Genomic DNA, 22,829 nt, shown 5'->3' on the forward strand with positions numbered 1-22,829 from the left:
ATACATTTGCAAAGATTTTGAGAAATGTTTGAATACTTTCCAAATGCACTGTATACCCTCTAATATATCAATGGCAAGCTTACATTCATAGCTAGCCATTCGACATTGCTGGAATGTTGAAGTCAACAGAACTTTGACCTTTGACCTGTAGCGTACATAAATAATTACCTGTATAAATCGCTTAAAAAAGGAAACCCCGATACGTTAATCTGTTTGACAAGTGGCTCTGAAAGGTCAAGAAATAAATGTTCCATTTCTATATAATATAACAAACTTTGAAAGCACCAGCTAAAACTATTTTATTTTTATTTTAAATAGGCCATATGATACTATTAACATTAGAATGGCAGTTACGTTTTTGGATTGTACCACATTTCACACACACAGCTAGAACAGGATTTTAAAAAGATTTATAGATACAGGACCATCACATGATTCACGTACAGTTGAAGTCAGAAGTTTACATACACTTAGGTTGGAGTCATTAAAACTTGTTTTCAACCACTCCACAAATTTCTTGTTAACAAACTATAGTTTGGCAAGTCGGTTAGGACATCTACTTTGTGCATGACACACATAATTCTCCCAACAAATATTTACAGACAGATTATTTCACTTAACATTTACTGTATCACAATTCCAGTGGGTCAGAAGTTTACATACACTAAGTTGACTGTACCTTTAAACAGTTTGGAAAATTACAGAAAATTATGTCATGGCTTTGGAAGCTTCTGATAGGCTAATTGACAATTTGAGTCAATTGGAGGTGTACCTGTGGATGTATTTCAAGGCCTAACTTCAAACTCAGTGCCTCTTTGCTTGGCATCATGGGAAAATCAAAAGAAATCAGCCAAGACCTCAGAAAAAAAATTGTAGACCTCCACAAGTCTGGTTCATCCTTGGAAGTAATTTCCAAACGCCTGAAGGTACCACGTTCATCTGTACAAACAATAGTACGCAAGCATACTATTACACTCGACGGAACGACTTGATTAGTGTAGTGTCAACATCGCAGCCACTACCAGCTAGCCTACTCCAGCAGTACTGTATCATTTCAATCATTTTAGTCAATAAGATTCTTGCTACGTAAGCTTAACTTTCTGAACATTCGAGACGTGTAGTCCACTTGTCATTCCAATCTCCTTTGCATTAGCGTAGCCTCTTCTGTAGCCTGTTAACTATGTGTCTATCTATCCCTGTTCTCTCCTCTCTGCACAGACCATACAAACGCTCCACACCGCGTGGCCGCGGCCACCCTAATCTGGTGGTCCCAGCGCGCATGACCCACGTGGAGTTCCTGGTCTCCGGTAGCCTCTGGAACTGCCGATCTGCGGCCAACAAGGCAGAGTTCATCTCAGCCTATGCCTCCCTCCAGTCCCTCGACTTCCTGGCACTGACGGAAACATGGATCACCACAGATAACACTGCTACTCCTACTGCTCTCTCTTCGTCCGCCCACGTGTTCTCGCACACCCCGAGAGCTTCTGGTCAGCGGGGTGGTGGCACCGGGATCCTCATCTCTCCCAAGTGGTCATTCTCTCTCTCTCCCCTTACCCATCTATCTATCGCCTCCTTTGAATTCCATGCTGTCACAGTTACCAGCCCTTTCAAGCTTAACATCCTTATCATTTATCGCCCTCCAGGTTCCCTCGGAGAGTTCATCAATGAGCTTGATGCCTTGATAAGCTCCTTTCCTGAGGACGGCTCACCTCTCACAGTCCTGGGCGACTTTAACCTCCCCACGTCTACCTTTGACTCATTCCTCTCTGCCTCCTTCTTTCCACTCCTCTCCTCTTTTGACCTCACCCTCTCACCTTCCCCCCTACTCACAAGGCAGGCAATACGCTCGACCTCATCTTTACTAGATGCTGTTCTTCCACTAACCTCACTGCAACTCCCCTCCAAGTCTCCGACCACTACCTTGTATCCTTTTCCCTCTCGCTCTCATCCAACACTTCCCACACTGCCCCTACTCGGATGGTATCGCGCCGTCCCAACCTTCGCTCTCTCTCCCCCGCTACTCTTTCCTCTTCCATCCTATCATCTCTTCCCTCTGCTCATACCTTCTCCAACCTTTCTCCTGATTCTGCCTCCTCAACCCTCCTCTCTTCCCTTTCTGCATCCTTTGACTCTCTATGTCCCCTATCCTCCAGGCCGGCTCGGTCCTCCCCTCCCGCTCCGTGGCTCGATGACTCATTGCGAGCTCACAGAACAGAGCTCCGGGCAGCCGAGCGGAAATGGAGGAAAACTCGCCTCCTGCGGACCTGGCATCCTTTCACTCCCTCCTCTCTACATTTTCCTCCTCTGTCTCTGCTGCTAAAGCCACTTTCTACCACTCTAAATTCCAAGCATCTGCCTCTAACCCTAGGAAGCTCTTTGCCACCTTCTCCTCCCTCCTGAATCCTCCTCCCCCTCCCCCCTCCTCCTCTCTGCAGATGACTTCGTCAACCATTTTGAAAAGAAGGTCGACGACATCCGATCCTCGTTTGCTAAGTCAAACGACACCGCTGGTTCTGCTCACACTGCCCTACCCTGTGCTCTGACCTCTTTCTCCCCTCTCTCTCCAGATGAAATCTCGCTTCTTGTGACGGCCGGCCGCCCAACAACCTGCCCGCTCGACCCTATCCCCTCCTCTCTTCTCCAGACCATTTCCGGGGACCTTCTCCCTTACCTCACCTCGCTCATCAACTCATCCCTGACCGCTGGCTACGTCCCTTCCATCTTCAAGAGAGCGAGAGTTGCACCCCTTCTGAAAAAACCTACACTCGATCCCTCCGATGTCAACAACTACAGACCAGTATCCCTTCTTTCTTTTCTCTCCAAAACTCTTGAACGTGCCGTCCTTGGCCAGCTCTCCCGCTATCTCTCTCAGAATGACCTTCTTGATCCAAATCAGTCAGGTTTCAAGACTAGTCATTCAACTGAAACTGCTCTTCTCTGCATCACGGAGGTGCTCCGCACTGCTAAAGCTAACTCTCTCTCCTCTGCTCTCATCCTTCTAGACCTATCGGCTGCCTTCGATACTGTGAACCATCAGATCCTCCTCTCCACCCTCTCCGAGTTGGGCATCTCCGGTGCGGCCCACGCTTGGATTGCGTCCTACCTGACAGGTCGCTCCTACCAGGTGGCGTGGCGAGAATCTGTCTCCTCGCCACGCGCTCTCACCACTGGTGTCCCCCAGGGCTCTGTTCTAGGCCCTCTCCTATTCTCGCTATACACCAAGTCACTTGGCTCTGTCATAACCTCACATGGTCTCTCCTATCATTGCTATGCAGACGACACACAATTAATCTTCTCCTTTCCCCCTTCTGATGACCAGGTGGCGAATCGCATCTCTGCATGTCTGGCAGACATATCAGTGTGGATGACGGATCACCACCTCAAGCTGAACCTCGGCAAGACGGAGCTGCTCTTCCTCCCGGGGAAGGACTGCCCGTTCCATGATCTCGCCATCACGGTTGACAACTCCATTGTGTCCTCCTCCCAGAGCGCTAAGAACCTTGGCGTGATCCTGGACAACACCCTGTCGTTCTCAACCAACATCATGGCGGTGGCCCGTTCCTGTAGGTTCATGCTCTACAACATCCGCAGAGTACGACCCTGCCTCACACAGGAAGCGGCGCAGGTCCTAATCCAGGCACTTGTCATCTCCCGTCTGGATTACTGCAACTCGCTGTTGGCTGGGCTCCCTGCCTGTGCCATTAAACCCCTACAACTCATCCAGAACGCCGCAGCCCGTCTGGTGTTCAACCTTCCCAAGTTCTCTCACGTCACCCCGCTCCTCCGCTCTCTCCACTGGCTTCCAGTTGAAGCTCGCATCCGCTACAAGACCATGGTGCTTGCCTACGGAGCTGTGAGGGGAACGGCACCGCAGTACCTCCAGGCTCTGATCAGGCCCTACACCCAAGCAAGGGCACTGCGTTCATCCACCTCTGGCCTGCTCGCCTCCCTACCATTGAGGAAGTACAGTTCCCGCTCAGCCCAGTCAAAACTGTTCGCTGCTCTGGCCCCCAATGGTGGAACAAACTCCCTCACGACGCCAGGACAGCGGAGTCAATCACCACCTTCCGGAGACACCTGAAACCCCACCTCTTCAAGGAATACCTAGGATAGGATAAGTAATCCTTCTCACCACCCCCCTTAATGATTTAGATGCACTATTGTAAAGTGGCTGTTCCACTGGATGTCAGAAGGTGAATTCACCAATTTGTAAGTCGCTCTGGATAAGAGCGTCTGCTAAATGACTTAAATGTAAATGTAAATGTAAGCATAAACACCATGGGACCATGCAGCCATCATACCGCTCAGGAAGGAGACGCGGTCGGTCTCCTGGAGATTAATGTACTTTGGTGCGAAAAGTGCATATCAATCCCAGAACAACAGCAAAGGACCTTGTGAAGAAGCTGGAGGAAACAGGTACAAAAGTATCTATATCCACAGTAAAACGAGTCCTATATTGACAACCTGAAAGACCGCTCAGCAAGGAAGAAGCCACTGCTCCAAAACCACCATAAAAAAGCCAGCCTACGGATTTGCAACTGCACATGGGGACAAAGATCATACTTTTTGGAGAAATGTCCTCGTCTGATGAAACAAAAATAGAACCGTTTGGCAATAATGACCATTGTTATAATTGGAGAAAAAAGGGGGAGGCTTGCAAGCTGAAAAACACCATCCCAACCGTGAAGCACGGGGGTGGCAGCATCATGTTGTGGGAGTGCTTTGCTGCAGGAAGGACTGGTGCACTTTACAAACTAGATGGCATCATGAGGGAGAAAAATTCTGTGGATATATTGAAGCAATATCTCAAGACATCAGTCAGGAAGTTAAAGCTTGGTCGCAAATGGGTCTTCCAAATGGACAATGACCCCAAGCATACTACCAAAGTTGTGGCAAAATGGCTTAAGGACAACAAAGTCAAGGTATTGGGAGTGGCCATCACAAAGCCCTGACCTCAATCCCATAGAAAATGTGTGGGCAGAACTGAAAAAGCCTGTGCACGCAAGGAGGCCTACAAACCGGACTCAGTTACAGTAGCTCTGTCAGGAGGAATGGGCGAAAATTCACCCAACTTATTGTGGGAAGCTTGTGGAAGGCTACCCGAAATGTTTGACCCAAGTTAAACAATTTAAAGGCAATGCTACCAAATACTAATTGAGTGTTTGTAAACTTCTGACCCACTGAGAAAGTGAAAATAAAATGGTGATCCTTTACTGACCTAAGACAGGGGATTTTTACTAGGATTGTTAGGAATTGTGAAAAACTGAGTTTAAATGTATTTGGCTAAGGTGTATGTAAGCAAACTTCTGACTTCAACTGTAACATAAGCCTTTTTCCAATATGGCCACCAATTGGGCTCACGAGTGGTGCAGCGGTCTAAGGCACTGCATCCCAGTGCTAAAGGCGTCATTACAGAACCTGGTTCGATCCCGGGCTGTATCACAACCAGCTGTGATCGGGAGTCCCATAGGTGCGGCGTACAATTGGCCCAGCCGTCCTGGTTAGGGTTGTAAATAAGAATTTATTCTTAAATGACTTGCCTAGTGTAATAAAAGTAAAATAAAAAATAAATAAAAACTAAGGGTCTTAGATAAATTTCGCATTACCATACCTGTATGAAATATAATTTTTGTATACCCAATATCTTAATATCTTTATAGTGATGTAGAATACACAACCAAATGTGCCAGCTGTGCAGATATAAAGATTAGTCACAGAATTGTAAGAATGTGCCCAAAAAGCTGTCTGAATCACTGATTTCTACAGGTGGCAATCAAATAATTGCAATACTTAATCTCCAAACAAGTCAAATGGATATGTACAAGTGAATAGTCATGGATGTGAGCTGACTAAATTATATACGTTATCCTATTAACGGTTTCTGGTTGATCAACTCAGATAAGATCTCTTTGTACAAAACCATCAAATACAAACGCGGAGGCTTTGTTCCCCAGTGGGGAAAGGAAAAGAAAAGGAGATAAGTCGCTCTGGATAAGAGCGTCTGTCTTATGACTCAAATGTAAATGTTAAATGAGATAAGGAGGAGGGGTGGACAAGAAGCAGAAGAAGGGATCTTAATTGTAAAAGTGCCAGATCCATGGCGAGGATTAAGGGAGGGTAGAGGGAGTGGAACCACTGTCACATCTCATCAACACTACAAAAGATGGAAGTTTTTAAAAATACTTTCATCATATTGCTTTTCTCCTTCTCTTTCTTCTCTATAGCTAGAAGGCAGTCATGTTCAATATGTTGAGAAATATTAGAGGGGGGAGGGGTGGTAATGTAAAGCGTTATGTGGTGCAGCCACAATCTGCTCATGGTGGGAAGTCTGTGGCTTAAGCACCAGCTATCTTTATAATAACAGTCTCATGTAAACAGGGGCTTGATTCAATCGAAAATCATAGAACAAAGACCTAGCTACTACTAGGGTTGCACATTTTGGGGAATGTTCAGGGGTGGAAACTTTCCGTGGGAATTAACGGGAATATATGGGAATATATAGGAATTAACGGAAATATATGCAAATATTAATACCATATAAATAGAGGTGTTTTTTGCATTGGCTATATTTATTTATTTATGGAGACAGAAACATACAGCCTTATCATAAGTAGACAATTGCAAATTATTAAATCCTTCCAATAAAAATATTTAAAAAACTACACTGCTCAAAAAAATAAAGGGAACACTAAAATAGATTCCTAGATCTGAATGTATGAAATATTCTTATTAAATACGTTTTTCTTTACATAGTTGAATGTGCTGAAAACAAAATCACACAAAAATTATCAATGGAAATCAAATTTATCAACCCATGGAGGTCTGGATTTGGAGTCACACTCAAAATTAAATTGGAAAACCACAATACAGGCTGATCCAACTTTGATGTAATGTCCTTAAAACAAGTCAAAATGAGGCTCAGTAGTGTGTGTGGCCTCCACGTGCCTGTATGACCTCCCTACATCGCCTGGGCATGCTCCTGATGAGGTGGAGGATGGTCTCCTGAGGGATCTCCTCCCAGACCTGTATTAAAGCATCCACCAACTCCTGGACAGTCTGTGGTGCAACGTGGCGTGGAGCGAGACATGATGTCCCAGATGTGCTCTATTGAATTCAGGTCTGGGGAACGGGCGGGCCAGTCCATAGCATCAATGCCTTCCTCTTGCAGGAACTGCTGACACACTCCAGCCACATGAGGTCTAGCATTGTCTTGCATTAGGAGGAACCCAAGGCCAACCGCACCAGCATATGGTGCAAGGGGTCTGAGGATCTCATCTCGGTACCTAATGGCAGTCAGGCTATCTCTGGCGAGTACATGGAGGGCTGTGCGGCCCCCAAAGAAATGCCACCCCACAGCATGACTGACCCACCGCCAAACCACCGCCATGCTGGAGGATGTTACAGGCAGCAGAATGTTCTCCACGGCGTCTCCAGACTCTGTCACGTCTGTCACATGCTCAGTGTGAATCTGCTTTCATCTGTGAAGAGCACAGGGCACCAGTGGTGAATATGCCAATCTTGGTGTTCTCTGGCAAATGCCAAACGTCCTGCACGGTGTTGGGCTGTAAGCACAACCCCCACCTGTGGACGTCGGGCCCTCATACCACCCTCATGGAGTCTGTTTCTGACCGTTTGAGCAGACACATGCACATTTGTGGCCTGTTGGAGGTACTTTTGCAGGGCTCTGGCAGTGCTCCTCCTGCTCCTCCTTGCACAAAGGCGGAGGTAGCGGTCCTGCTGCTGGGTTGTTGCCCTCCTACGGCCTCCTCCACGTCTCCTGAAATACTGGCCTGTCTCCTGGTAGCGCCTCCATGCTCTGGACACTACGCTGACAGACACAGCAAACCTTCTTGCCACAGCTCACATTGATGTGCCATCCTGGATGAGCTGCACTACCTGAGCCACTTCAGCCAGGAAGCATAGGAACTGAGAAGTGGTCTGTGGTCACCACCTGCAGAACCACTCCTTATTTAAGGGTGTCTTGCTAATTGCCTATAATTTCCACCTGTTGTCTATTCCATTTGCACAACAGCATGTGAAATGTATTGTCAATCAGTGTTGCTTCCTAAGTGGACAGTTTGATTTCACAGAAGTGTGATTGACTTGGAGTTACATTGTGTTGTTTAAGTGTCCCCTTTATTTTTTTGAGCAGTGTATTTAGTTACAAATTGAACTTTAATTAAATGAGTTGATTTCACTGAACAACAAAAGGGAATACTGAATGATCCATCGCATCTCCCCAAAAGATTTCAACATACATCTGTAAAATTTACATTTACATTTAAGTCATTTGGCAGACGCACTTATCCAGAGCGACTTACAAATTGGTGAATTCACCTTATGACATCCAGTGGAACAGCCACTTTACAATAGTGCATCTAAATAATTTAAGGGGGGGGGTGAGAAGGATTACTTTATCCTATCCTAGGTATTCCTTAAAGAGGTGGGGTTTCAGGTGTCTCCGGAAGGTGGTGATTGACTCCGCTGTCCTGGCGTCGTGAGGGAGTTTGTTCCACCATTGGGGGGCATGAGCAGCGAACAGTTTTGACTGGGCTGAGCGGGAACTGTACTTCCTCAGTGGTAGGGAGGCGAGCAGGCCAGAGGTGGATGAACGCAGTGCCCTTGTTTGGGTGTAGGGCCTGATCAGAGCCTGGAGGTACTGCGGTGCCGTTCCCCTCACAGCTCCGTAGGCAAGCACCATGGTCTTGTAGCGGATGCGAGCTTCAACTGGAAGCCAGTGGAGAGAGCGGAGGAGCGGGGTGACGTGAGAGAACTTGGGAAGGTTGAACACCAGACGGGCTGCGGCGTTCTGGATGAGTTGTAGGGGTTTAATGGCACAGGCAGGGAGCCCAGCCAACAGCGAGTTGCAGTAATCCAGACGGGAGATGACAAGTGCCTGGATTAGGACCTGCGCCGCTTCCTGTGTGAGGCAGGGTCGTACTCTGCGGATGTTGTAGAGCATGAAACTACAGGAACGGGCCACCGCCTTGATGTTAGTTGAGAACGACAGGGTGTTGTCCAGGATCACGCCAAGGTTCTTAGCGCTCTGGGAGGACACAATGGAGTTGTCAACCGTGATGGCGAGATCATGGAACGGGCAGTCCTTCCCCGGGAGGAAGAGCAGCTCCGTCTTGCCGAGGTTCAGCTTGAGGTGGTGATCCGTCATCCACACTGATATGTCTGCCAGACATGCAGAGATGCGATTCGCCACCTGGTCATCAGAAGGGGGAAAGGAGAAGATTAATTGTGTGTCGTCTGCATAGCAATGATAGGAGAGACCATGTGAGGTTATGACAGAGCCAAGTGACTTGGTGTATAGCGAGAATAGGAGAGGGCCTAGAACAGAGCCCTGGGGGACACCAGTGGTGAGAGCGCGTGGCGAGGAGACAGATTCTCGCCACGCCACCTGGTAGGAGCGACCTGTTAGGTAGGACGCAATCCAAGCGTGGGCCGCGCCGGAGATGCCCAACTCGGAGAGGGTGGAGAGGAGGATCTGATGGTTCACAGTATCGAAGGCAGCCGATAGGTCTAGAAGGATGAGAGCAGAGGAGAGAGAGTTAGCTTTAGCAGTGCGGAGCGCCTCCGTGATGCAGAGAAGAGCAGTCTCAGTTGAATGACTAGTCTTGAAACCTGACTGATTTGGATCAAGAAGGTCATTCTGAGAGAGATAGCGGGAGAGCTGGCCAAGGACGGCACGTTCAAGAGTTTTGGAGAGAAAAAAAAGAAGGGATACTGGTCTGTAGTTGTTGACATCGGAGGGATCGAGTGTAGGTTTTTTCAGAAGGGGTGCAACTCTCGCTCTCTTGAAGACGGAAGGGACGTAGCCAGCGGTCAGGGATGAGTTGATGAGCGAGGTGAGGTAAGGGAGAAGGTCTCCGGAAATGGTCTGGAGAAGAGAGGAGGGGATAGGGTCAAGCGGGCAGGTTGTTGGGCGGCCGGCCGTCACAAGAAGCGAGATTTCATCTGGAGAGAGAGGGGAGAAAGAGGTCAGAGCACAGGGTAGGGCAGTGTGAGCAGAACCAGCGGTGTCGTTTGACTTAGCAAACGAGGATCGGATGTCGTCGACCTTCTTTTCAAAATGGTTGACGAAGTCATCTGCAGAGAGGGAGGAGGGGGGAGGGGGAGGAGGATTCAGGAGGGAGGAGAAGGTGGCAAAGAGCTTCCTAGGGTTAGAGGCAGATGCTTGGAATTTAGAGTGGTAGAAAGTGGCTTTAGCAGCAGAGACAGAGGAGGAAAATGTAGAGAGGAGGGAGTGAAAGGATGCCAGGTCCGCAGGGAGGCGAGTTTTCCTCCATTTCCGCTCGGCTGCCCAGAGCCCTGTTCTGGAGCTCGCAATGAGTCGTCGAGCCACGGAGCGGGAGGGGAGGACCGAGCCGGCCTGGAGGATAGGGGACATAGAGAGTCAAAGGATGCAGAAAGGGAAGAGAGGAGGGTTGAGGAGGCAGAATCAGGAGATAGGTTGGAGAAGGTTTGAGCAGAGGGAAGAGATGATAGGATGGAAGAGGAGAGAGTAGAGGGGGAGAGAGAGCGAAGGTTGGGACGGCGCGATACCATCCGAGTAGGGGCAGTGTGGGAAGTGTTGGATGAGAGCGAGAGGGAAAAGGATACAAGGTAGTGGTCGGAGACTTGGAGGGGAGTTGCAATGAGGTTAGTGGAAGAACAGCATCTAGTAAAGATGAGGTCGAGCGTATTGCCTGCCTTGTGAGTAGGGGGAAGGTGAGAGGGTGAGGTCAAAAGAGGAGAGGAGTGGAAAGAAGGAGGCAGAGAGGAATGAGTCAAAGGTAGACGTGGGGAGGTTAAAGTCGCCCAGGACTGTGAGAGGTGAGCCGTCCTCAGGAAAGGAGCTTATCAAGGCATCAAGCTCATTGATGAACTCTCCGAGGGAACCTGGAGGGCGATAAATGATAAGGATGTTAAGCTTGAAAGGGCTGGTAACTGTGACAGCATGGAATTCAAAGGAGGCGATAGACAGATGGGTAAGGGGAGAAAGAGAGAATGACCACTTGGGAGAGATGAGGATCCCAGTGCCACCACCCCGCTGACCAGAAGCTCTCGGGGTGTGCGAGAACACGTGGGCGGACGAAGAGAGAGCAGTAGGAGTAGCAGTGTTATCTGTGGTGATCCATGTTTCCGTCAGTGCCAAGAAGTCGAGGGACTGGAGGGAGGCATAGGCTGAGATGAACTCTGCCTTGTTGGCCGCAGATCGGCAGTTCCAGAGGCTACCGGAGACCTGGAACTCCACGTGGGTCGTGCGCGCTGGGACCACCAGATTAGGGTGGCCGCGGCCACGCGGTGTGGAGCGTTTGTATGGTCTGTGCAGAGAGGAGAGAACAGGGATAGATAGACACATAGTTGACAGGCTACAGAAGAGGCTATGCTAATGCAAAGGAGATTGGAATGACAAGTGGACTACACGTCTCGAATGTTCAGAAAGTTAAGCTTACGTAGCAAGAATCTTATTGACTAAAATGATTGAAATGATACAGTACTGCTGGAGTAGGCTAGCTGGCAGTGGCTGCGTTGTTGACTTTGTAGGCTAGCTGGCAGTGGCTGCGTTGTTGACACTACACTAATCAAGTCGTTCCGTCGAGTGTAATAGTTTCTACAGTGCTGCTATTCGGGGGCTAGCTGGCTAGCTAGCAGTGTTGATTACGTTACGTTACGTTAAAAGAACGACAATAGCTGGCTAGCTAACCTAGAAAATCGCTCTAGACTACACAATTGTCTTAGATACAAAGACGGCTATGTAGCTAGCTAGCTACGATCAAACAAATCAAACCGTTGTACTGTAATGAAGTGAAATGAAAATGTGATACTACCTGTGGAGCGAAGCGGAATGTTGACCGGGTTGTTGAAGTTCTATTCGGTAGACGTAGGCTAGCTGTTGGCTAGCTAGCTAGCAGTATCTCCTACGTTAAGGACGATAAAATGATAGTCTAGAAACTAAAGCTTTGGTTGTCTTCCTCTCAGGCTTCCATGTCTTCTCCCTGTACCTCCTCAATGTCCACCTCTTGAACATCAGACTCTGAGGCCTCATTGTCACTATCACTTTCAAACCTTGTTGAGGATGGCTTGTTGTCAGGCTCAAAAACCCTCAAATTTGCCCAGATGGCAACCAATATTTCAACCTTGTATTGGTCAGCCTGTTGCACGCTTTGGTGTGGGTGTTCCCAAACAAGGACCAGTTGTGCTCTGAGGTGGCTGATAATGGTGGGATTTGGAGGTTGATGGAGGCAACAGGGGAAAGAGCCTCAGATGCACAAAGTTTCTTCCACCAAGTGGCTGATGAGATATGTTGGCACGACTGCCATATTGCATCTCCATCCCAAAGCCCATGCTTGGAAGTGTACTTAGCCAGACTGCCAAGAACCTTGCCCTTATCCAGGCCAAGGTGGTGAGACATGGTAGTGATGACACTATAGGACTTGTTGATCTCTGCACGAGACAGGATGCTCTTGCCAACATACTTGGGGTCCAACATGCTGCGGCATGTATGGGCTTTAGGCAGAAGTCTTCACGCTTTTTGATGTATTTCAGAACTGCAGTTTCCTCTGATTGGAGCAACAGTGAAGTGGGCAGGGCAGTACAGATTTATTCTCTTACATCTGCAACCAGAGTCTGAACATCAGACAGGATGGAATTGTCTCCCTCAGTCTGTGCAATGACTACTGCTATAGGTTCAGGAGTTTCAGGCTGCGTACCACTCTCTCCCAAAATGCATCATCCAGGAGGATCCTCTTGATGGGGCTGTCCATATCGGCAGATTGTGATATGGCCATTTCTTGGGGACTCCTATCCCTCCAGGAGACTGTCAAACATTATGACAACACCACCCAATGGGAGTTGCTGGGCAGCTTCAATGTGGTGATCTTATTCTTCTCACTTTGCTTGGTGAGGTAGACTGCTGCAATAACTTGTTGACCCTTCACATACCTAACCATTTCCTTGGCTCTCTTATAGAGTGAATCCATTGGTTTCAATGCCAATGCATGAGCAGCACAGACAACGGGTGTGATGTGAGGGTAGAACTCCTCCACTTTAAACCAGAAGTCTTCATATTCACAACATTGTCCGTCACCAGTGCACATAAATACCTTCTGTGGTCCAAAGTCATTGAAAGTCACTGCCTTCAGCTCATCTGCAATGTAGAGACCGGTGTGTCTGTTGTCCCTGGTGTCTGTGCTCTTGTAGAATACTGGTTGAGGGGTGGAGATGGAGTTAATTATTCCTTGCCCACGAACAATTGACCACCCATCAGAGATGATTGAAATACAGTCTGCTTTTTCTGTGATTTGCTTGACCTTCACTAGCACTCTGTTGAACTCTGCATCCAGCAAATGAGTAGATAAAGCATGTCTGGTTGGAGGGGTGTATGTTGGGTGAAGAACATTCAGAAATCTCTTCCAATACACATTGCCTGTGAGCATCAGAGGTGAACCAGTTGAATACACAGCTTGAGCAAGACATTCATCAGCATTTCACTGACTACGTTCCTCCATTGTGTCGAAAAAACTTCTGATTCCAGGAGGACCATGAGCTGTTGTTATTGATAAGGCGTCTGATTCACCTCGAATAGAAGTAGATGGAATTTTGTCAGAGGTTGCTTGTTGTGCGCGCTGAGGGAACTTTACGCACTTGGCCAAATTATTCTGAATCTGTGTTGCATTCTTCACATATGATTTGGCACAGTATTTGCAAATGTACACAGCTTTTCCTTCTACATTAGCTGCAGTGAAATGTCTCCACACATCAGATAGTGCCTGTGGCACAATTACAAAACATTTTGTAAAAAAAAAAAAACTAATACAATTCCATGCACAAATAAATAGTTAAGAAATTAGATTAATCAACTCCTTGGTAAAATAAATGTTTTAAAATGAAACATGTACAGAAACAGGTGAATTAACACTCAGTTAGCAGGCTCAAGCAAGCTAAAACCCACATGGTAGCAAAAACTAACTAGCAGAAATTGTTAACAAGTTAGAAATTATTTAAACACACTTTGTTGTAGGCTACCATTTCATTTACATTTACATTTAAGTCATTTAGCAGACGCTCTTATCCAGAGCGACTTACAAATTGGTGAATTCACCTTCTGACATCAGTGGAACAGCCACTTTACAATAGTGCATCTAAATCATTTAAGGGGGGGGGGGGATGAGAAGGATTGCTTTATCCTATCCTAGGTATTCCTTGAAGAGGTGGGGTTTCAGGTGTCTCCGGAAGGTGGTGATTGACTCCGCTGTCCTGGCGTCGTGAGGGAGTTTGTTCCACCATTAGGAGGCCAGAGCAGCGAACAGTTTTGACTGGGCTGAGCGGGAACTGTACTTCCTCAGTGGTAGGGAGGCGAGCAGGCCAGAGGTGGATGAACGCAGTGCCCATTTACTAGTTAACAAAAAATCATGTCATATAAAATATATTCACTCCACCCGGTATTGTAATCAAAACTTACCAGAAAGCATGTAGTCCTTGGCTCAGACAGTTTAGTAGTGTGGGCTCAATAGGATCTCATTAGTGTGCAAGATCTTGAGAATCAGCTATACATGTGATGGAAGAATGCACTATGCATGCAGAGGTTTGCCACAAGACCTAGATTTGCCTTATGTGTATCCCACAAAAAAGGTTCACTGTTATAAGCTAACTTTTTTGATCAAAATTCCCCAAATTCCAGGGCTTAACTTCCCATGGAAAATTTCCAGATATTTACCAGAAAGTTTCTGACCCTTTGCAACCATAGCTACTACTACCAGGTGCTTCTGCTGCATCTACTCTGGAACAGGAGCAATGCCTCCCAGGCAGTTGCCCTGGCCAATGGGTTGGTTTGGTGGCTAGTCAGTCCACTCAGCCTGCATGCCTGGCAGCTTTTATAAATGGGGCATGCCCAAAACCCCTGCCTGGCTGCGTCACCACCCAAACACACAGCGCAGGGAATCCTCTTCCCCAAGCTGGGGTGGTAGGTAGCCTAGTGGTTAGAATGTTGGGCCAGTAATTGAAAGGTTGCTGGATCAAATCCCTGAGCTGACAAGGTAAAAATGTTGTCCTGCCCGTTGGCCTACCTGGGAACAGTGGGTTGTCATTGTAAATAAGAATTTGTTTTTAACGGACTTGCCTAGTTAAATAAAGGTTACATGAAAAAACATTTAAGCTGCAACCGGAGTGTCTGTCTGTGTGTGTGTGTGTATGAGAGAGAGAGAGAGAGAGAGAGAGAGAGAGAGAGAGAGAGAGAGACAAAGCACTCAGAGGTAAGAGTAGGAGCACAATGTGAGAGTGCCACACACACACACACACCCACCTTTGTAGTGAGGCTGACAATTTGCATTCCAGTGTTCACAGTACACCATCAAACATTAGAACATTCCATATACACCAACAAGAGATAGAGATCAATGGTGCTGCTGAGAAGTGAAATAAAACCTCTCACTCCCCCCCCCTGCCCCTTCCGTGAAAACACAAGCTTGACTGTTGAACGTGCTGTGAATCACAAAAGATACGATTGTTACTGTAATGAATGCTAATATACTGTTTTTACTATAATGAATGCTTCAGAAAGACCAGTGTTAAACCAGCAATACAGAACATACAGATGGATCTGCGTCCCAAATGGCACCCTATTCCCTTTATAGTGCACGACTTTTGATCAAGGCCCATAGAGCACTATAGTAGTGCACTATATAGGAAATTGGGTGCCATTTGGGATGCAGGCAGTGTCTAGAGTAGATACCTATATTGTTCTCCAGGGGAAGATGACTGGGAGAGGAAGGGCAGAGGTTGTGTGGTGGAGGGTCTCTGGTTTCCTTATAGACATAATATTGCATGACCGCGAACAATGTTCTTCAAAAGGCGAGGCAGCACTGGCCTTTTATAGGGCCCCTGAAAACCGTGCCCCCCTACACAATCAATGGACATGAAAGGCCCTGAGTGTACACGGTGATTGCAAAGGCAATATTGGCAGGAATATGGGGATAGGTTTGTGGGAGGAAGCAGAAAGCACACCAAACCTCGGAGCTAACCTTGCATGTTTGGAAACACTAACGTTGAATTTATGTTTTGAATATCTTGCTCTCTCTCAGGTCTCGGAAAAAACACAACCACAACATACAGTCAAACTTTACCTATACACACCTCTAACACCCAACCCCCCAGTCCAGTTGTAAAGTGTTAACATGTGAGGCTAACCATGTCAAAGATTCTCTACTTCAATTTGTCTGTCTTCCACATCTCATCCGCACAGATAGGCAGAGGTGTAATGTGTGTGTGTGTGTGTGTGTGTGTGTGTGTGTGTGTGTGTGTGTGTGTGTGTGTGTGTGTGTGTGTGTGTGTTTGTAGGGGAGTAATCAACAACTTGTTGTGTTTGTTAATTAAGGTGGAGGCATTCCAAATGAGTTAAAGTTGAATCCCCAGACTACAGGCAGACATCACGCCTCGCGCTGTCAGTTTGTCGGCACGGTAACAAGCTGCAATCAGTGGGTCATCCTTACAGAGAACAGACAATATATATTAATTCTCAGTAATAAATACTGATAGAAATTAAGGACAGGTTAGTAGACAGGACTCTTTTAGCAATTACATTTACTTATCATACTTAAGTATCAAAAGTAAAAGCATACATAATTTCAAATTCCTTATATTAAGCAAACCATATGGCCGATTTTCTTCATTTACTAATAGCCAGGGGGACACTCCAACACTCAGACATAATGTACTAACCAAGCATGTGTGTTTAGTGAGACCACCACATCAGAAGCAGTAGGATGACCAGGCATGTTCTCCTGATAAGTGCGTGAATTGGACCATTCCTGTCCTGCTAAGCATTCAAAATGTAACGAGTACTTTTTGGGTGTCAGGGAAAATGTACGGAGTAAAAAATACATGATTTTCTTTCTGAATGGATTGAAGTAAAAGTAGTCAAAAATAAAATTTGGAAATAACGTACAGATACCCCAAAAAACGACTCAAGTAGTACTTTAAAGTATTTTTACTTGAGTAGTTTACATCACTGATCTTTATCAATCAATCCAACTTTATTATAAAGCGGAGACATTACTAGGGCAATTTACGAAAGGTAAAAAAGCGTCACTGGTCGCATTGGTTATTGTTTTTGTAATTTTTATGAAAAGGAGACTAAATCCACTGGGCCAATTGTGCGCCGCCCTATGGGACTCCCAATCACGGCCGGTTGTGATACAGCCTGAAATCGAAACAGTGGCGCTTCTAGCACTGAGATCCAGTGCCTTAGAACGCTGTGCCACTCGGGAGCTGTTCTATTGTGCGTGCAATGATGTACAACAGTTTTGGTTGTTTAGCTTAAAGTAAATGTCTTTGTTGTTGTAATGTCGCAAACCGACGTGGCAGTTTCACCCCAACGGATTCCAACTTCAGGAAAGGCATTGCCAATTTTGTATGTGCTGGGGGGTTCTGCATGTCATTAAAATTGTGAAATACTTCTAGTTCTGTGGACACGTCAACAACTGGACATCAATGGCAGATTTCCAAACTTGAAGCTGAAGTTTATCATGTGTGATGGGTATGAAACTGAGGCTTGGAGGGAATAGAATCCAGACCTGTTGGCTGGTGCTAGGCAGACCAGGTCTGCTATTAAAATATGGGCTGCTCTCAGACTTGATATACTGTACATGCTGGTTTCTGACTTGATATAGTGTGTGGGTGTGAATTCTTGTTCACCATGCATCCATCAGTCTGTCTGACAAGTCAACAGAGCCGTGAGGCTAACATTTGCTGGACTTTATGGCTCCGTAAAGGGATAGTTCACTACAGAATCAAAGTTCTTTCAGACTTTTTAGGATCTCAAACGTCGAGACGAGTTCCACACCATCTGTTGTGTATATCCAGCTATAATCCTCAATCCCAAATAAATGGGAAAGATAGGCACCATTTAAAATGTTCGATTTTTTCCCCCCTTTATTTAACTTCTTATGGCTTGGGGGCAGTATTTCGACGTCTGGATGAGAAGCGTGCCCAAAGTAATGCATATGCATATAATTGGTAGATTTGGATAGAAAACACGCTAAAGTTTCCAAAACTGTTATAATAATGTCTGTGAGTATAACAGAACTGATATGGCAGGCGAAAACCTGAGGAAAATTCATCCAGGATGTGGGATTTTTTTGATGTGGGTATTTTCAATTGAATGCCTAATAGAGTATCTAATGGGTTTGGACCCAGATTGCTGTTCCTATGGCTTCCACTAGATGTCGACAGTCTTTAGACATTGTTTCAGGCTTGTTTTCTGAAAAATGAAGAAGAATGAGACCTTTCTCTTAGTGGACTGTAGAATCATGCAGTGCTGGTTTGCGAGCATGACCGAGTGCGCGCCCTTCGTTCTTTTTCCTTTCTATTGAATACGCTACTGTCCAGTTGAAATATTATCGATTATTTAGACAGTTGACAACCTGAGGATTAATTATTTTTAAAAATTGACATGTTTCTACGACCTTTACCGGTACTATTAGGATGTATTTGTCTGCATGTTTTGACTGCCTTTGAGCCAGTGGATTACTGAACAAAACGCGCCAACAATACGGAGCTTTTGGGATATAAGGAGGGACTTTAATCGAACAAAACCAACATTTATTGTGTAGCTGGGACTCTTGTGACTGCAACCATATATCCAAAGGTAAGTGATTCATTTTAATCGCTATTTCTGACTTTTGTAATTCCTTTACTGTCCGCCGTAAAGCCTTTTTGAAATCTGACAAAGCGGCTGGATTAACAAGAAGTTAATCTTTAAGCCGATGTATAACACTTGTATTTCTTATGAATGTTTATTATGACTTTCTGTATTTTGAATTTGTCGCTCTGCAATTTCACCGGATGTTGTAGAGGTGGGTTGCTAGCGGAACGCCTGCGCCAGAAAGGTTAACCAGGTAGGCCAGTTGAGAACCAGTTCTCATTTACAACTGCGACCTGGCCAAGATAAAGCAAAGCAGTGTGACAAAAACAACAACACAGAGTTACACATGGGATAAGCAAATGTACAGTCAATAACACAATAGAAAAATATTGGTATAGTGTGTGCAAATGTAGTAAGATTAGGGAGGCAAGGCAAAAATAGGTCATAGTGGCGAAATAATTACAATTTGGTATTAACACTGGAGTGATAGATGTGCAGATGATGATGTGACAGTGAGAATCCCAGAATGGTGAACTTAACTAAACGATGGAGAGTTTTGTGTGATATTAGATTGCTTCTTGTGTAAATATTTTCTGTCTGGATTTTACTGGGATGCAAAAGAGCAACAACAACAAAAAACAACAAAAAATAACAACATGGGGATGAGGTCGTTGAGTGTGCTATTTACAGATGGGCTGTGTACAGGTAAGCTGCTCTGACAGCTGATGCTTAACGTTAGTGAGGGAGATAAGTCTCCAGCTTCAGTGATTTTTGCAATTCGTTCCAGTCATTGGCAGCAGAGAACTGGAAGTAAAGGTGGCCAAAGGAGGTGTTGGCTTTGGGGATGACCAGTGAAATATACCTGCTGGAGGGTGTGCTATGGGTGAGTGCTGCTATGGTGACCAGTGAGCTGAGATAAGGCAGGGCTTTACCTAGCAAAGACTTACAGATGTCCTGGAGCCAGTGAGTTTGGCGATGAATACATAGCGAGGGCCAGCCAACGAGAGCATACAGGTCGCAGTGATGGGAAATCATGACATAAGATATACAGCCTCATCCACACAACAGATGGCATGGGTCATGCCATGAACTCATCTCAAACATTTCACTCCTTTCAGGGCCTCAATAAACATTCATTTTGGTGTGTACTGTTCCTTTAAATCAGGAATCTGACTGACTACAGGCCAAATGTCATAATGGAGCATGAAGCTTTACTTTAACTATACTGTAGGTCTATCTGTGGAACAATCCAGTGCTCATGACCGCGGCCACGATCAGGGCTAGACCAGTCAGTATTATTTCAGAGCAGTGGTGTGGTGGGCGGAATGTTCCACAGGGTTCCGGAGTGTGTTTGGCCTGTAACTCCCCAGCAGCCGCAGCAGTAGAGCAGTAGGCCCCAGGTGGGATTTATGAAGTGTTGAGAATGTTTTGCTCTCAAACCCCGATGCAGGCCTGGCCATCTGGGAGCAGTCTACACGGCGCTGGTGCCTCGCCCTCCATCACTCCCTCCATCCACCCAAAAAACACTCAGTGTATCTAATGTACAAGGAGGGAGCCTGGTTAGGGTAGGAGACGGGATGTTAATGAGTTGAAGACCATGCCCTCTTTTCACGAGCCACAAGGCCCCCCACAAACCCAATAACAATCTCCATCTGGCCCAGGCAGGCTGTCACATTCCTTCCCCAGAACACCCAACCCATCTCTACCCAATAGAGACTGGACTGTTACATTCAGGACTTCTGTCAAATATGTCTAAAGAGATTGAGAGGATCAAGTCTATCAGCACAGCCCATTTATAGCGTGAAGAGCAAAGCCTGATCCACTTACTCATTCATTGCCAGAGCTGTCTGGGCTGCATTTGCTCCCCAGTCCCCTTGCATGCTACACAGAATTGACACACTTGAATAATGCAACACGGCATGTAGAAATGTAGAAACAGTTCATTACTGTTTTCACAAAACAATGTCCTTACAGGCCAAAACACATTACAATGCAAGAAGATCCCGGTAGTTAATTGTAGGCCAACTTTCCTTCTCTTTAAAGTTTCCAATAAAATAAGTCCTAAATGGAAGTGATTATTTGTCATCTGTAGCCCCTTGAAATCAGCTAAAACAAGCTCAATAAAAATCAATGCATGCACATACTGCTATTGAATAATATGCACTGACCTGTATTGTAAAGTATTGTGAATAGACAGACCTAGGCTACCTTTTGATTTACTCCGTTTATCAATAGAGACTTACCATTCAAATAAATTATTAGCATTATGCTGTTTTGCAATTAGATTGGTAAAACTAAAAGTAACATTTATTGTATAATTGAGTCAATTAATGCATACATGGCTGCCTCAATAATTGACAGAAACATTTTCAAATGGAATGAAAGAGCAGTAGCTGAGTTTGTTGTCTGGATGAAGTGCTATTCTGTGACTTTGGCTAATGCGCCTTCTTTTTTTGTGTGGTATCGTTTTGGTATTGAATAGTGCGATACTAAAACTGGTGTAGGTATCCAAGTCAAAATTCTGGTATCGTGACAACACTAGTTGTAAGGATATAGGCAAGTGTCATAGATTCTCCAGCCGACCTGCTTGTCGTCTCTGACTGGTAACATTGATCTGTATGATGAAAGCATCTACCTTTAACCCGGTTTGCACTCTGTAGTCTGGACACGCTGAGCTTCAGCAGGCACGGACACACACACAGAGATAGACACAGACACTGACGATACCAGTATCACAACATTCTTTCCATGCCAAAAAATGTAAACGCGAAGCATACCAAACTCTTTGGTCCTTCAAAAACCTGCTGCTTATAAAATAAACACATGTGAGTCTGGATAACAACATGATGTTTGTTTCCAACATTAGGGATGTTTTCCCCCAAAAAAGTTACATACACTTTGTGTTTTGTTTCCTTGCCATGATACTAACAAGTATCATAATACTGGTATAGTCCCGGCCCTAACACATGCACACAGACAGACGGACACAAACGCACAGATGCGAGCACACACAGAAGCACGCTCACAAACACACAAACACATAGCTTTCCACAAGTTCCGTAAGGTGAACTCTCCATGGCAGGAGCCTCTCTGATTGGTCAGCCTAGGGTTCTGGTTTCTGATCTTGTCTTAGACTATGACGCACAACAGTCAAACATCAACTTCGAGGTGTGTCCACACCAAATGTGCCAGATTGGTGTCAGCAGTGGGATATAGCCATAGCCCCACAAACAAACAACTTGGAGCACAGTCATGTTAAAAGGCATACAGAAAAGGGCTCGAACAAAGGACCAGGTCGAGTATTCATAAAGAGTGCTGATCTTGGATCAGTTTAACCTTTAAGAGATCATAATGAATAGGATTATATGGAAAAGGAGGACCTGATCCTCCATCAGCATACCTACTAAGAGATGCTTTTTGAACATGGGCCCTGTTCAGTTGGATCAGTCACTTCGATCTCGGACAGTCTAGCTCCCTCCTCCACTTTGAATCTCTCTCCCAGAAACACTCACGCCACCTGGCGGGTCAAGCAGGATTAGCCAATCAAAGGGTCAGAGGTACAGGGAGCTTCCAGTGGATTAACGCCACAGCCAGACAACACACAAGAGGCAGTGGATGAACTGGTTTACTCAGGCTACTCATGTTGGGAAATAAGTTAGTTGACCGCGTTTTGAGAAACTCCTTGACTCAAGAGCACCTTAAGAGCACCCTAACTCTATACCATAAACCTTGAGATAACCTTGCCCCTACTCCACAAATTCCATGTGCAGATACAAATATAAAAGAGCTGAAGCTCTGAGCTATCCAACCAGGCCCTATTCCTACTACTTCTGTTGTTTCACCCACTGCATCATAAGGCGGCGAGAAAGGGCCAAAGTGGGAAGGAACCAGAGAACTCACCTGTGGATTGTTCTGATCACCGCGCTCTGCTGGGTCTTACTGTTCTTCTTACAGCCCTTTCCTCGTGGTGAGCTATTATTGGCCGATGATGCAACCCAGGCTCCCTTATTAGTCCATCTCAGCCCCTAATGCAGCGCGCTCCTCTTAAGTTCCCCAAACCATTCAGGCCTGCCGCTGTGCTGTTTTATGTAAGTGACTGTCCCCCAAGCATGCAGCTTTCTGGTTTTGACTGCCTCCCAGGCGTGCCATTTTCCTGGGTCTGAAGATGTGATGCTGCCACCCAGGCAAACTGTTTCAG

The 22,829-nt window shown here is 46.0% G+C and overlaps 1 protein-coding gene across 1 annotated transcript in view; it reads right to left on the reverse strand.

The window, feature by feature from the left end:
• Positions 1-22,671, reverse strand: part of LOC135556064 (thyroid hormone receptor alpha-like) — a 48,696-nt gene extending 26,025 nt beyond the window's left edge. The window contains exon 1 of the mRNA XM_064988950.1: positions 22,532-22,671. The gene's annotated coding sequence lies outside the window, so the exon portion shown is untranslated. The remainder of the gene's footprint in view (positions 1-22,531) is intronic.
• Positions 22,672-22,829: the final 158 nt, after the last annotated feature.

This window comes from Oncorhynchus masou, chromosome 15 (assembly GCF_036934945.1).
Source record: "Oncorhynchus masou masou isolate Uvic2021 chromosome 15, UVic_Omas_1.1, whole genome shotgun sequence".
NCBI classification, from domain to species: Eukaryota; Metazoa; Chordata; class Actinopteri; order Salmoniformes; family Salmonidae; genus Oncorhynchus; species Oncorhynchus masou.